At 41.3% G+C, this 13,029-nt stretch overlaps 1 pseudogene; it reads left to right on the plus strand.

Annotated features, from left to right (window-relative positions):
• The first annotated feature begins 676 nt into the window (after positions 1-676).
• LOC149225854 (putative aspartic proteinase GIP2 pseudogene) lies at positions 677-1,536 on the plus strand (annotated as a pseudogene).
• The last annotated feature ends 11,493 nt before the right edge of the window (positions 1,537-13,029 follow it).

Genomic DNA, 13,029 nt, shown 5'->3' on the forward strand with positions numbered 1-13,029 from the left:
TATATCAACTATATTATTTGTATATTGCATATGTGTACTCAGTGAAAAAATTACATATCTTTTTTTTTTTTTTTTCATTATTTTTTACATATCTTTTTTTTAATTTTTCATTATTTTCAAATAGTTTGTCTCTGTATAAAGTGGATATACATTTAAAATAGAAATTGAAATCTTTTATTTATGGGAGACATTGATATTTTTTTGTTTTTTTATTTGTTATCGTAAGTATTATTTTATTATTTTTAAATATAATGTAAAACACTCCTTTTCATATTGAATTATAAAACACTTATCCAAACTTTTATATGCACAATTAAATTTTACAATTTTATCCATTAAATATTTTCATTACATTTTTAATTAAAAATTTATTTAAAAAAAATTACTATTAACACTTTTATAAAATCCAAATCCAAAAACATCCGTGGATTCCTCCTTTATTATTATTTTTTTCTTTTAAATATAAAATTGAAATCAAAAAACATTTACCAATTTTCGTCGAGAAAAATGTACATAGCAGCCTTTGAAGTCAACGTAGGCAGCCGAATGCGCGTATGAGGACCAGCTAGGGATCGAATCGTCCTATTTATACTCCAAATTCCATCCATCCCACTATCCGCTGCCTTCGAATCGTCCCCCAACCCTTCCTATTTATACTTCAAATTCCATCCACACAATGGCTTCCCTCCGTGTAGTCCTAATAGCCGCCGTCATCATCTGTTTCTGCCAATTGCCTCCAAGTGTGTCCCAGAGGAAGCCGGTTACGGTGATGATTATTCCAGACACCACAACGCTACGCTACACCTTCCAAATCCAGCAGGGAACCCCTCTGCAGATCCAGGGCTTTGGCCGCAAGTTTGCCATGTGCTTGCCAAGTGGCAATGCATCGGGTCCTCTCTTCTTTGGCGACGGGCCTCTCGTATTTCCTGCATTTGGCTCATCCACAGACCTCTCCCTCCAGCTCATCTACACTCCCTTCATCAAGAATCCCGTCTACACGGACGACTTTTACATTGGTGTGCAGAGAATAGATGTCAATGGTGTCCCCTTGCGATCGACGCAGCTATGCTGCAAATCGGCACGTAGGGCCGTGGCGGCACCAAGCTGAGCTCCGTGGTGCCCTACACGCAACTAGCAACCCCCATCTACAATTCCATCGTGGCCGCCTTCGCCACGCAAAAGAATCTCCCGCGGGTTGCTTCCGTGGCCCCTTTCACCGCATGTTTCAACTCAAGCGTTGTTGTGTCCACTCGCCTTGGGCCTGCCGTGCCGGAGATTGACCTTGTGCTGCAGAGCAACGCTACCATTTGGGCGATCTTTGGAGCTAACTCCATGGTGTCTGTTACTGATAACGTGTTTTGTCTTGGATTTGTTGATGTAGGGGAGGATCCGGTGACATCGATTGTGATAGGGACATATCAGATGCAGGATAATCTGCTCCAATTCGATTTCGCCAACTCCACACTCGGATTCTCCTCCTCTCTGTTCGGCCGAGAATCGTCATGTTCCTCTTTCAACTTCAAGACGTCCACATGATGAGTCATTTTCATATGTAATAAGGTCTTGCAGTAAACCATGAGCGCCTGCCTTAGGTTTCCTTACGTTAGGTTTAATTGCCGTGTACACAAATATGGTTTTTTATTTATGTGTGTTACTAGAGTGGAGTCTACAGAGGATCCACCATGTCTTGTATTAAAAACCTTTGACTGATACTCTTTGCTGCTTCCTTGATATGCTTTGGCAATGAATGCACGCATTTCTCACTTCTGATACTCTTTAAAATATTGTATCGACCTTTCATGGCTGCTGTTCGGCCCTCCATTGCTTTAAAAACTGTCTTTGCCCCTTTCTAAATCTCGCGCGAAGAAATTTTTATCATTTTGCGACTTTCAGGCCTGCTGGTGGCCGAGCCACGAAAGGGCTTTCCATTTTGGCATATTTCCCTTAGCAATGCGCGATTAGCACTAAGCGCTAATCGTGCATCAAAAACTGCCTCAGATTTTCATTCCAGGCACTTTTCGCTGCGATTTGCGCCCTTCTCGCTTTATGACGATGACGTCAGCGGTGGGTCCCAGTACGACGATGATGTGGCAGGGTGACGTCAGCAGGGTGACGTCAGCAGTATGGTCGGGTGACGTGGCGATATGGCGGAGGTGATGATGTGGTAGTATGGTGGCAGCGACGTGGCAATGACACGGTGGCAGGAGGCCGACGCAGGATGATGACGTCATGGGGGAGACATGGCAGTGAGACGGTGGCAGGAGGCTGACACAGGATGATGACATCATGGGGGAGACGTGGCAGTGACGTCACACAGGGGAGGGCGGTATCCAATTTCATGTCGCACCACTTTTGTGCAAAAGTGGTTTTGGAGGAGGGGGCTCCGCCACAGCCGAGAGGGCAACACGTGGCGGGAGTACGACGGGAAAACCGCCCATCTCCCGGGCATTAACCCTCGGCACATCGGGGCACAAAAGGACCCGCCCACCGTAGATCTCGGGCGCGCCAGATCTGATGGTCGGCGGCACCATCAAAACGGCAGAAGGATATATACGGGGCCCGCAGTGCTTTTTATTAATTGTTTTAATCTGGTGGGGGGGGGGGAACTATAAGAAAGTGGGTTTTGGGTTATATAATAGTGGGGTGAAATATATTTATATGCATGACCTTAGGATAAGGGCGGGAAATGAGTATTGTAGGGTTAGGACTTAGGGGAAATGGTCTATTAGTGTGACCAGATGTTAGACTAACTCTAGGTTAGGACACGGAAGGGTTAGTAGGAGCCCTAGATGGACTAATTTTTCCCGGACTTGATAAATATGGCTATAGTGCTAAGGGGGGGTTATTTAATATTTTTTGGGGATTTCATATAATTTCAGCAGTAAATGGGGATAGGGAAATGATAGAGGGAGCTATATAATAGAGTTAGGAGTTAATATGAATTTGTGAGGTGAAGTGTAGGGGAGAGACTAAGTTTGGGAATTGAAATTTAGACATAGGAAGGGAATAGACTGTGGAGACATGATTTTTACACAAGAAATGTGGCTTCTCTTCACTGAAGAAATTCAAAGCTTGACTTGGTATTTTACAAAAATGAAGTGATAATAGGACTGGTTGGGGAGATCCCAAGGTCCTTTAGGGCGATATTAGTAAGGGACTTTTAGGGGGAGTGAAAGTAAGTTAGACATGCCTCCAGAATTCTATCATCAAAACATTGCTTCGGTACCTCTGCCACTGATGAGATGAGCTTTCTTTGACAAGGCCCAAATTGAAGATAATCTTGCTTCTGCAACCCCAGGCTACCTACCCAGCTTAATACACCTAGCATTTTTTGTTACTTCAGGAAGGGTGCACTTAGACTTGCAAACCCTGATTGCCTTTTTCTTTTTAACTGCCCTCCTATGTAAATGTAACCTTATCTCTTCCAAGGGCCCAGATTAAGCAGTTGGGCTCCTTTTTTCCTCTACCTATCTACAAATTTGCCAAGATTAAGTTGTTTAGACAGATAATGATTCTCTATATTCTAAAACAAGAAATTGAAACCTAGGGAGGCCAAGATTAAGCTGTTTGGCCTTCCCTTAACAAAAATTCTTCAAGATGATTAACTCATCAAAATTTGGAATACAACAGTGGAATTTAGACTGGCACACTTTCATGGCCTCTTCTTTGGCCTCTTAAGGAGATATGGAACATTGCAGCCTACAAAGTATGACATATTTGGCATGTACAAATGTCAATCATGAAAGATGAACACCTGTTGCAACATGAGGCTAACAGTGGCTCCACTTGGGGATGGCTTTTCCTTGTGAAATGCCAAGAACTGCAGGTCAGACTGCTTTGATCTTCTATTGATGTTGTGGACTGAAAAATTTCTTTGTCCTGGCTACTAAAAGTGTGAAACTTTGAAATATGAGTAGCCCTCTTCTCAACTGAAATATTGTGAAATACATAACACTGCCTTCTTTCTTCTGTGTGATTGATATTATATACAATGTTGCTTGAGCATTGCCTTTGAAATAGATCCAAAACATGGATCAAAACTAATGTATTTCCCTTAGCCTCTGATCTAGAAATAGTTGCTGATGTGAAACAAAAAAATTGCATCCTCTTTTATTGATACTGTTTGACTGAAGACTGCAAGCTGCAAACAATTTCTTTTTACCATGAATTGCTGTGATATGACAGCGCTACTCTTGCTGTTTTGTTGAGATTAATGTAGAAATAGAGCTTTTAACAATGGAACACTGGAATTGACTGTGTCTTCACAAAATTTGATGCTGCTCCTCTAACACTCTGACTGCTTATACAAAAAAATAAAAACAAAGTGTTGATATATACAAGTATTAATGTAGAAATAGATATATATAGAGCCGCCTTGTACCCCTTAAAAGGGATCATGGTAATGTTTTAACATTCGGCGATTAACAGGGCCCTCTTCAGTAGTGCTGCCCTCTATAGATTTGAGGAAATATGTGTTATTTCCCTGAACAGCAGAAATAACGAATGGCCCTTTCCATAAAAAATCAAATTTTGCATGTTTGCCCTTGTCTTCTCTTCGTGAATCCCACCTTAGAACTTTGTTGCCAACATAGAAATATTCAGCCTTAACTCTCTTATCAAACATCGTTTTGAGCTTTTCTTGCAAAATTTGAGCTCTGTTATAGACCTGTTCTCTTGTTTGCCGAAGATGAATGGTCTAGTTTATTCTTCTTTGAATATCATTTGGTTTTGCTTGGATCTCTTGTAATAGTTTGATGATAGGAATGCCCAAGGAAGATGGAAATATGGCCTCCATGCCATATACCAGCTCATAAGGGCTCATCCCAATGGATTTCTTTGTTGAAAGTCTGTTTGCCCATAGGGCATTTGTGAGCTTTCTATGCCAGTTCTTTTTGTTTTCTTCTAAGGTCTTCTTGATAATATTAATCAGGCTCTTGTTAGATGACTCGGCCAAGCCATTACCTTGAAGGTAATAGGCTGTGGAGTGGCCCAAGGTAATGCAAAATTTATGGCAAAAATTGATCATCTTTTTGGATTTGAAAGCAACGACGTTGTCAGTGATGATCTTCTCAGGGCAGCCAAATCTAGAAAGGATATTGCACTCAAGGAATTGGATAATGATGGAGTCATTGGCCTGTCTACATGGGATGGCCTCATTCCACTTGGTGAAATAGTCGGTGGCTGTTAAAATCCACTTGTGTTGGCCTGAGGAAGAGGGGTGGATTTCTCCAATGAAGTCAAGACCCCATTGTTGAAAAGGCTTTTTGGTTGAGATGGGCTTAAGAGGAAAAGGTAACAACTTTCTTTTGCCCTCAAATATTTGGCATTTATGACATGAGATAGCAAACTTCTTTACATCTGCAAACAAAGAGGGCCAATAGAAACCAACCCTTAAAATTTTATCAGCAGTGGACTTCCAATATAGATGTCCTCCACAGTCCCCTACATGGAATTCTTTCATGACATTGTTAGTTTCATTCGTGGTTAAACAATTAAGCAATATGCCTTCATGATTTTTCCAAAATAAACCACCATCTATGACACAAAACTTTGAAGCCTTCATTTTTAAAAATCTTTTCTTGGTTTTGGACAATCCTGGGGGAGCAGACAGGTTTAACAATACAAAACATATATTAGCATAACATGGGGATTGCAAAAAGGTTTCACTGATCTGTGGAGTCGCCAGCTCTTGTTCATTGTCCAGTTGGTTAATGTATAAAGTTTGAAAGTTTGTTTCGGACATCAGTTTGGCTAAACCTTGTCCCATTATGAGCTTGGTTGGTCTTATTTCTATGTCATACTCAAGGATGTTAGCAATCCACTTACCTCTTTTGCCTTCTAGCTCCTCTTGGGTTAATATGTCTTTTACAACAGCATTTGGGACATAGGCAATCACATGTGAATATAAAATGTAAACTTGGAAATCTTTGATTTCTTTAACAAGGGCATAGGCATGCTTCTCCATGATTTGGTACTTCAAAGGGGCATCTCTTAAGGCTCGACTGAAAAAAGCAATTGGCTTTTCAGCTCCTTTCTCATCCTTTTGCAAAAGGACAGCAGCTATGGTGTGATCAGATGCGAATGAGAATATAATAAAGTCCCTATCAAATTGTGGACTTGTGAGGACTGGGGCTTGGGTTAGGGCAGATTTGATACTCTCAAAGGCTTGTTTGGTCTCAAGAGACCATTTTACATTGGCATCCTTTTATAACATGTTTCTTAACAGCCTTATCAGCTCGGCTAGATTTGGGATAAACCTCCTTAGGAAATTGATCTTTCCAAGGAAAGCTTGCAACTCTTTTATGTTTCTTGGATATGGGATTTAGAGGATGGCTTGGATCCTTTCCGAATCTATTCTAATACCATCTTTTGAGATGATATGGCTAAGCAGTTTGCCTTCTTCAAGGCCAAAGAGAGACTTCTTGGGGTTCAAGGAAATGCCATATTTCATACATGTCATGAATATTTGCCTCAAATGTCTTAGGTGTTCTTGATCATATTTGGAGAAAGGAATTAAGTCATCGAGGTAGACAACTAGGAAATCATGTATTTCCTTGGCAAATGCAATATCCATTGCCCTTTGAAAAGTATTACCAGTGTTTTTAAGTCCGAAAGGCATTTTCACATACTTAAATGTTCCCCACAGTGTGGTAAAGGCTGTCTTGTCTTGGTCATCCGGGTGAACCAGTATTTGATTGAAACCTGAAAAGCCATCTAGCAAAGATATTCTAGATGACCCCACTACTATTTGTAGGATGTGGTCCATTTTTGGCAAGGGGTAGTGGTCTTTTAGGGAGACTTGGTTTAAATTTCTTAGGTCTACACATAACCTAATCTCACCTGTCTTTTGTCTTGTGGGAATAAGGTTGGATACCCATTCAAAAAATCTGATGGGTGCTATGATGCCTGCTTCAAACATTCTTTTCACTTCCTTTTCAATCAAAGGAAGAAGCATAGGATTGATTCTCCTCAGTTTCTGTTTGAAGGGCTTTTGGTTTGGTTTTAAGGGAATGGTGTGTTGGATCACTGAGGTGTCATAGGACTTCAGGTCCTCATAACTCCAAGCAAACACATCTTGGAATTCTTTAAACAAATCAACATATTTGGGCTTTTGATCATGTGGCAAATATTGAGATAGTTTGATCATTTTGGGCTTCTCCGCTGTCCCAATGTTGTGTTCTTCTATAGCAGCATTTAAGGGTTGCATTTTTGGTTTTTTGGGCACATCATTTGCATCAAGCATATCTTCTAACAGAGTGAGGCCAGTAGGGAGAAAGTTATCTCTTAGATCAACGATCTCGGCCTCTGTTTCGGCTATTTCCTCCAAATGCATATGTTTCAGCTCTTCTATATTTGCATTGTCAAAAATAGTTGGGTTCAACATTTGTTTGGCTGCTACAGCGGTTACAGCCTGCTGATTTTCATTTATCTGTTGTTGTTCATCTGTCATAGCATCCATGTCAATGTTAATATTTGAAAATTCATGCTCAAGAGTGAGGAAGTTGTTAATCTGGGCATCATTTTCAAATATTTGCCAATTTTTAACATTATTTGGGATGGCAGGCCTATGTTTTATCTCAGCATTAAATGATTTGGCTCAAAGGGAAGCTTGCTTGTACTATAAAAAGTGGCTAGGTTATGTGCATGAATGTTATGATCTCTTGAGATCTTGGCAAGCTTAGATTCAGTGAATGTATTGAGTATATTAGTGGCAACAGTCCTATAGGCCCTCATTCTATTGTCATTGGTAACAAATTTGCCTTTCATTTGTTGTATGATTAAATCAGAGTCACCTAGAATGGAAACTTTTGCAGCTCCTAGAGCTTTGAGTAGTTTAAGGCCTAAAAGGAGAGCCTCATACTCTGCCATGTTATTGGTACATTTGAAATTCAATCTGTAGGCATGGCCTTCTGCATGATTGTTATGAGTATTGTGAATCCATACACCTGCCCCTACTCCTAACTTGTTGACAGAGCCATCAAACTCTAAACACCATGTGATTTCTTGCTTGTGGTTAGTATCAGGAGTTTCAGTCATTTTTGCAGTGGGCAGATTTGAATTTTCTTTTTGGGGAGGTTCTTCTTATATGCTGGTTGCCTTAATTGTTTCGATAGTTCTCTCAGTATGGGCAACCGATTCTTCATTGATGTGTGTGTCCAGTCCTAAAGCCAACGGCTTATCATCAGTGGGAGGACTTGTTTCATCATTAAATAAAATAAAAGAATCCGTATCAGAATGGATTGAGTGAATAGGAAAATTTTGGGGCTTGTCCTCACTAGTTACCACATACTTCATCAGTGTTTCTCTATATAGTCTCTTTGGTTGCCCAAAGACAGATATAGTGGCATAGGAGAGGTCTAGTTGGAGAGATCCTTGGAGTTTTTCTCCCCAAGATCTTGATAATAGCATGCCATACTTTGGTGGAATGTCAACAACCACCACATCCATGAGGATTGTCTTGTTTGGGTATTGGACTAAGGAGACACACAAGTCTTTGATGAGGCCTAAACACTTGACTTGACTTGAGTCAAAGGAAAATAAGTCTTTATAGGGTCTTGTAACATCAAGGTTTAGCTTCTCCATTACAGCTTTGGGCATAAGATTGTGTGAGGCACCTGAGTCAAACATAGCATTGTGCAAGACTTTGTCATGTATATGTAAATTGACATAAAAGGGTAAAATAGATCCATATGTTGATTTTCCATTAACTTCTGGACCAAACAACAGTTCAGGGGTATCATCGAGAACATTCACATCATCCTTTACTTCTGGAATTTGAAGTGGTCTTTGAATTTGTTGCCTATACACATCATGTTTGGCAAGTTCAGATAAAGGGATGGATATCTTCAGTTTACCTATTTCTGCTTCTAAATCGAATGATTTTTCAGATTGGGTTTTAGTATGGCGAGAGGCAGGTTTCCCTTTTTCCCTTGGAGTATCAGCAATTTGGTCTTGTTTATCAGCGTTATGGGAAGTAATTGCTTGGGGTTTTTCAGTTTTAGGAGGGCTTTTCGGAACGCTGTCCAAATTCTCTTTCGAGGAAGAAGGTGGCAGAGGGTGATCATTAGAGGACTGCATATCTATGACATCCTCTATGGTGATATCCTTTGGATTAGGGACTGTTCCACCAGTATTTTCTATGAGTGCAACCTTTTATTTGATCTTATTCGGCTGCTTGGTATCATTTGTTTTAACCTTTTCGGGCACATCTATGGTTCTTGTCCTCAGCTTATACTATTTGTGGACCTCATACACAGCAGTATCATAGCCTTTTTTAAATTCAAAAGACTCACCAGACTTAGTTTGAATTCGATTAATGTCATGCTCATCTTGGTCTTGTTGAGTTAGGAAAATTTGTTGCTCAACCTTTAAATCCACCAAGTTCATGTGAGTGTTTTCTGTGGGCTCACTAGATGTAGATGCTTCCGAATAATTTTCATGAAAAGGAGGCCTTACATCATGGTCCGGGCTAGATCTACCAGCATTTGTGTTCTGAGTTTTCCGGAAATTTGGGTTCCTTATGGTATTAGGTTGTTGTCCATCCCATGATGATTTCCTCTCAACACTCTCTACTCTGTCTCCGAGCCTGTGCATGCCACTGATAATAACATCCAGCTTTTGATCTAAGGCTGAGGGTTCCTCTTTAAAGGTGGTTCTTCTATTAGTTCTAGCTCTGTTTCTTTTGGCAATTAGATTTGCCTCTACACTAACATCAACATTTTGCATGTCTGCAAGGGTTTGAGGGGCTCTTTCCCTTAACTGATAAGCCATGTCAGTATCAAAACCATCAGGGAATTTATACAAACCAAGATCAGGTGGAGGTCTTAGGTTTTGTGGTATTGCATTATAAACGTTAATGAATCTTGCACAATAGTCCAAGACAGACTCTTAAGGGCCTCTTTTGATGGTTTCATATTCAGATAATATGTGCAAGGGGTCTTTCTTTTTCTCCCATCTATTGATAAATGACTGGTATAAGGCTTCTGGGTCTGTTATGGAATTGACTGTGAGTGCTCTAAACCAAGTCCTGACATCACCTGTCAAACTTTGGACGAAAATATTTATTCTCACGCTATCATCATCTATCTCGTAGTTCTCAAAATAGTCTTGCATCTTCTTGTTATGCTGGAGGGCTGTGCAAGAACCAGTTCCATCAAAACATGTGATTTTATTTTGATAATCCTGAGGCATGGCCCCTAGATTAGCAGGTAATTGCAGGGGTGCATATCTATTCGCCATATTCACAGGAATAAGTGGAACAATAGGAACAGCAGGACCAACTGTAACAACAGTGGTGGTAATGGTAGTATGTGCAATGAATGGAGGTGTGGAAGGAGTTCTTTGAGAGGTGGACGATGAACAAGGGGAAGTGGGGGTTGACCGAAATAAAACTTTGACAGGGGTTGGAACACAGCTTGGCTGAACTGTTTCAGGACTAAAATCAGCAAAATCTTCTCTTCTCTCTAGCTTCCCGAGGTTCCTTGGGTTTAAATTCGGATTTTCAAAAGAAATTGGGGGATTTGGGTCTGGATTTGACCTTGTATAACGTGAGTTCCTTTTGGGAGCCAGATTCTGAATTTGCTTTGGTATTTTCTATGAATGTTTTTAGAATTAGCAAGGAACTAGTCAAATTTCAGAATAGCTATCTATAGCTTAAAACTAACATGAAGATTGACTGAAGCAGCTTTTGTTTAGTCCTGTAAATGCAAAGCAAGAACAGTTTCAAAGGCTCCCTGGCTGACATTCAGGCTTCATCTGTAGTTTTAAGGAATGTACAGCAATTGAAAATTCATTGCTCCCCAGCGGAGCTTTACAACTTGATTTGTGAAACTAACTGAGGATGTTCCCCAGTGGAGTCGCCATTATGTTATCACTCAGGTTGTTCCCTTTGACTCCCAAGGGAATACGACCGAGGTAACCAAAAACCAATCTTTGGACTGTAGGTCCTAGCCTACCAGCAGTCAGAGAGGGCTCTCTCTTTAGGATTTAGCTTTGTTGATGATGATTTTAGGCTAGTTATTGAGTACAAGGGGTTTTGTTTGAGTTTTGGTGGGAAGGATGATGCTTTCAAGTAAAGAGGCAGGGATAGCATGAAAATTTCAGAACCATTGGGCGTGGAGTCAAGGAGTAGGACTGCTGGTGCATTTTCTTGGTCACAAGAGAGAAATATGGAGCAAGCTAGCTGCACATGAAACAATGATTCAAGCTTAAAAGGATGGAATGAGGGCTAAGGAATGAGAGGCAGTTAAGAATCTCTCGTTCAGCTTAACAGAGGGAAGGTGAATGAGCTCTATCTAGGAGCAGTGAAGAATCCCTAGATAACTGTCAGACATGGGCGAATTAGGGTAAATATGAACCAAAGGGAAATCATATTCATTACCAATTCAGTTCAGAAGAAAAAATAAAGAAATAACAGAAATTGAGCATAGAGTGCGGTTAAACAAGTTCTAAGCTAATCTTTCTTTCTGCTATTTAGATGGTGATACTTGTATGATATGAGCATAAGTCAATGAAAACAGAGGTAAGAGGCACTTATTGAGTCATGTTGCGGCACAAGAATTCCACATTTAATCCTTCAAAACATTAATACACAACACACAGTCCATTCTCCAAGCTTTCAACAGTCTTTGATTAAGTAAAACATATCAGATATACAGTGCGAGTCTCTCTTGGAGCTATACAACCAACCAACCCCCTAAATAGTGAATTAGGGTTGTTTTATAAGTAAAATATCTACAAAATCAGATCTCAGACAGATCTGTTGTAATAAGTGTTTTTAACCTAACATATGTCTGAAATAAATGCAAGAAAATATCTTCGAGCTGCGCTGGGGGCAGCTGTATCAAAAAGAGTTAATGTGTTGTCTTTATGGCTCTGTGCTGATCACTTAGCCATAACTGTGCTTTGGGCTTTGATCCATGCTCTTGAGTGGTTCTGAGGTGCATTAACTGTGATGGGAGAGCCTCGATATAGCTCCACCGTTTTCTTTGACTTTGTTGGAGGCCATTCAATGTTCACCTGTATTGGGAAATAAATATTTCCATTAAAAACCTTTGACTGATACTCTTTGCCACTTCCTTGATATGCTTTGGCAATGAATGTGCGCATTTCTCACTTCTGATACTCTTTAAACTGTTGCATCGACCTTTCATGGCTGCTGTTCGGCCCTCCGTTGCTTTAAAAACTGTCTTTGCCCCTTTCTAAATCCTGCGTGAAGAAATTCTTGTCATTTTGCGACTTTCGGGCCTGCTGGTGGCCGAGCCACGAAAGGGCTTTCCATTTTGGCCTATTTCCCTTAGCGATGCGTGATTAGTGCTAAGCGCTAATCGTGCATCAAAAACTGCCTCAGATTTTCATTCTGGGCTCTTTTCGTTGCGATTTGCGCCCTTCGCGCTTTATGACGATGACGTCAGCATGACGTCAGCGGTGGGTCCCAATACGGCGATGACGTGGCAGGGTGACGTCAGCAGTACGGCCGGGTGACGTGGCAGTATGACGGAGATGATGACATGGTAGTACGGTGGCAGCGACGTGGCAGTGACACGGTGGCAGGAGGCCGATGCAGAATGATGACGTCATGGGGGAGACGTGGCAATGACGTGGCAGTGACACGGTGGCAGGAGGCCGACGCAGGATGATGACGTCATGGGGGAGACGTGGCAGTGACGTCACACAGAAGAGAGCGGTATTCAGTTTCATGTCGCACCGCTTTTGTGCAAAAGTGGTTTCGGAGGAGGGGGCTCCACCATAGCCGAGAGGGCGACGCATGGTGGGAGTATGACGGGAAAACCGCCCATCTCCCAGGCGTTAACCCTCGGCACATCGGGGCACAAAAGGACCTGCCCACCATAGATCTCGGGCGCGCCAGATCTGACGGTCGGCGGCACCATCAAAACTGCGGAAGGATATATACGGGGCCCACGACGCTTTTTATTAATTGTTTTAATCTGGCGGGGGGGGGGGGGACTATAGGAAAGTGGGTTTTGGGTTATATAACAACGGGGTGAAATATATTTATATGCATGACCT

Source organism: Pinus tabuliformis, chromosome J (assembly GCF_031772625.1).
Source record: "Pinus tabuliformis cultivar Carrire ecotype Pingquan chromosome J, CPIR1, whole genome shotgun sequence".
NCBI classification, from domain to species: domain Eukaryota; kingdom Viridiplantae; phylum Streptophyta; class Pinopsida; order Pinales; family Pinaceae; genus Pinus; species Pinus tabuliformis.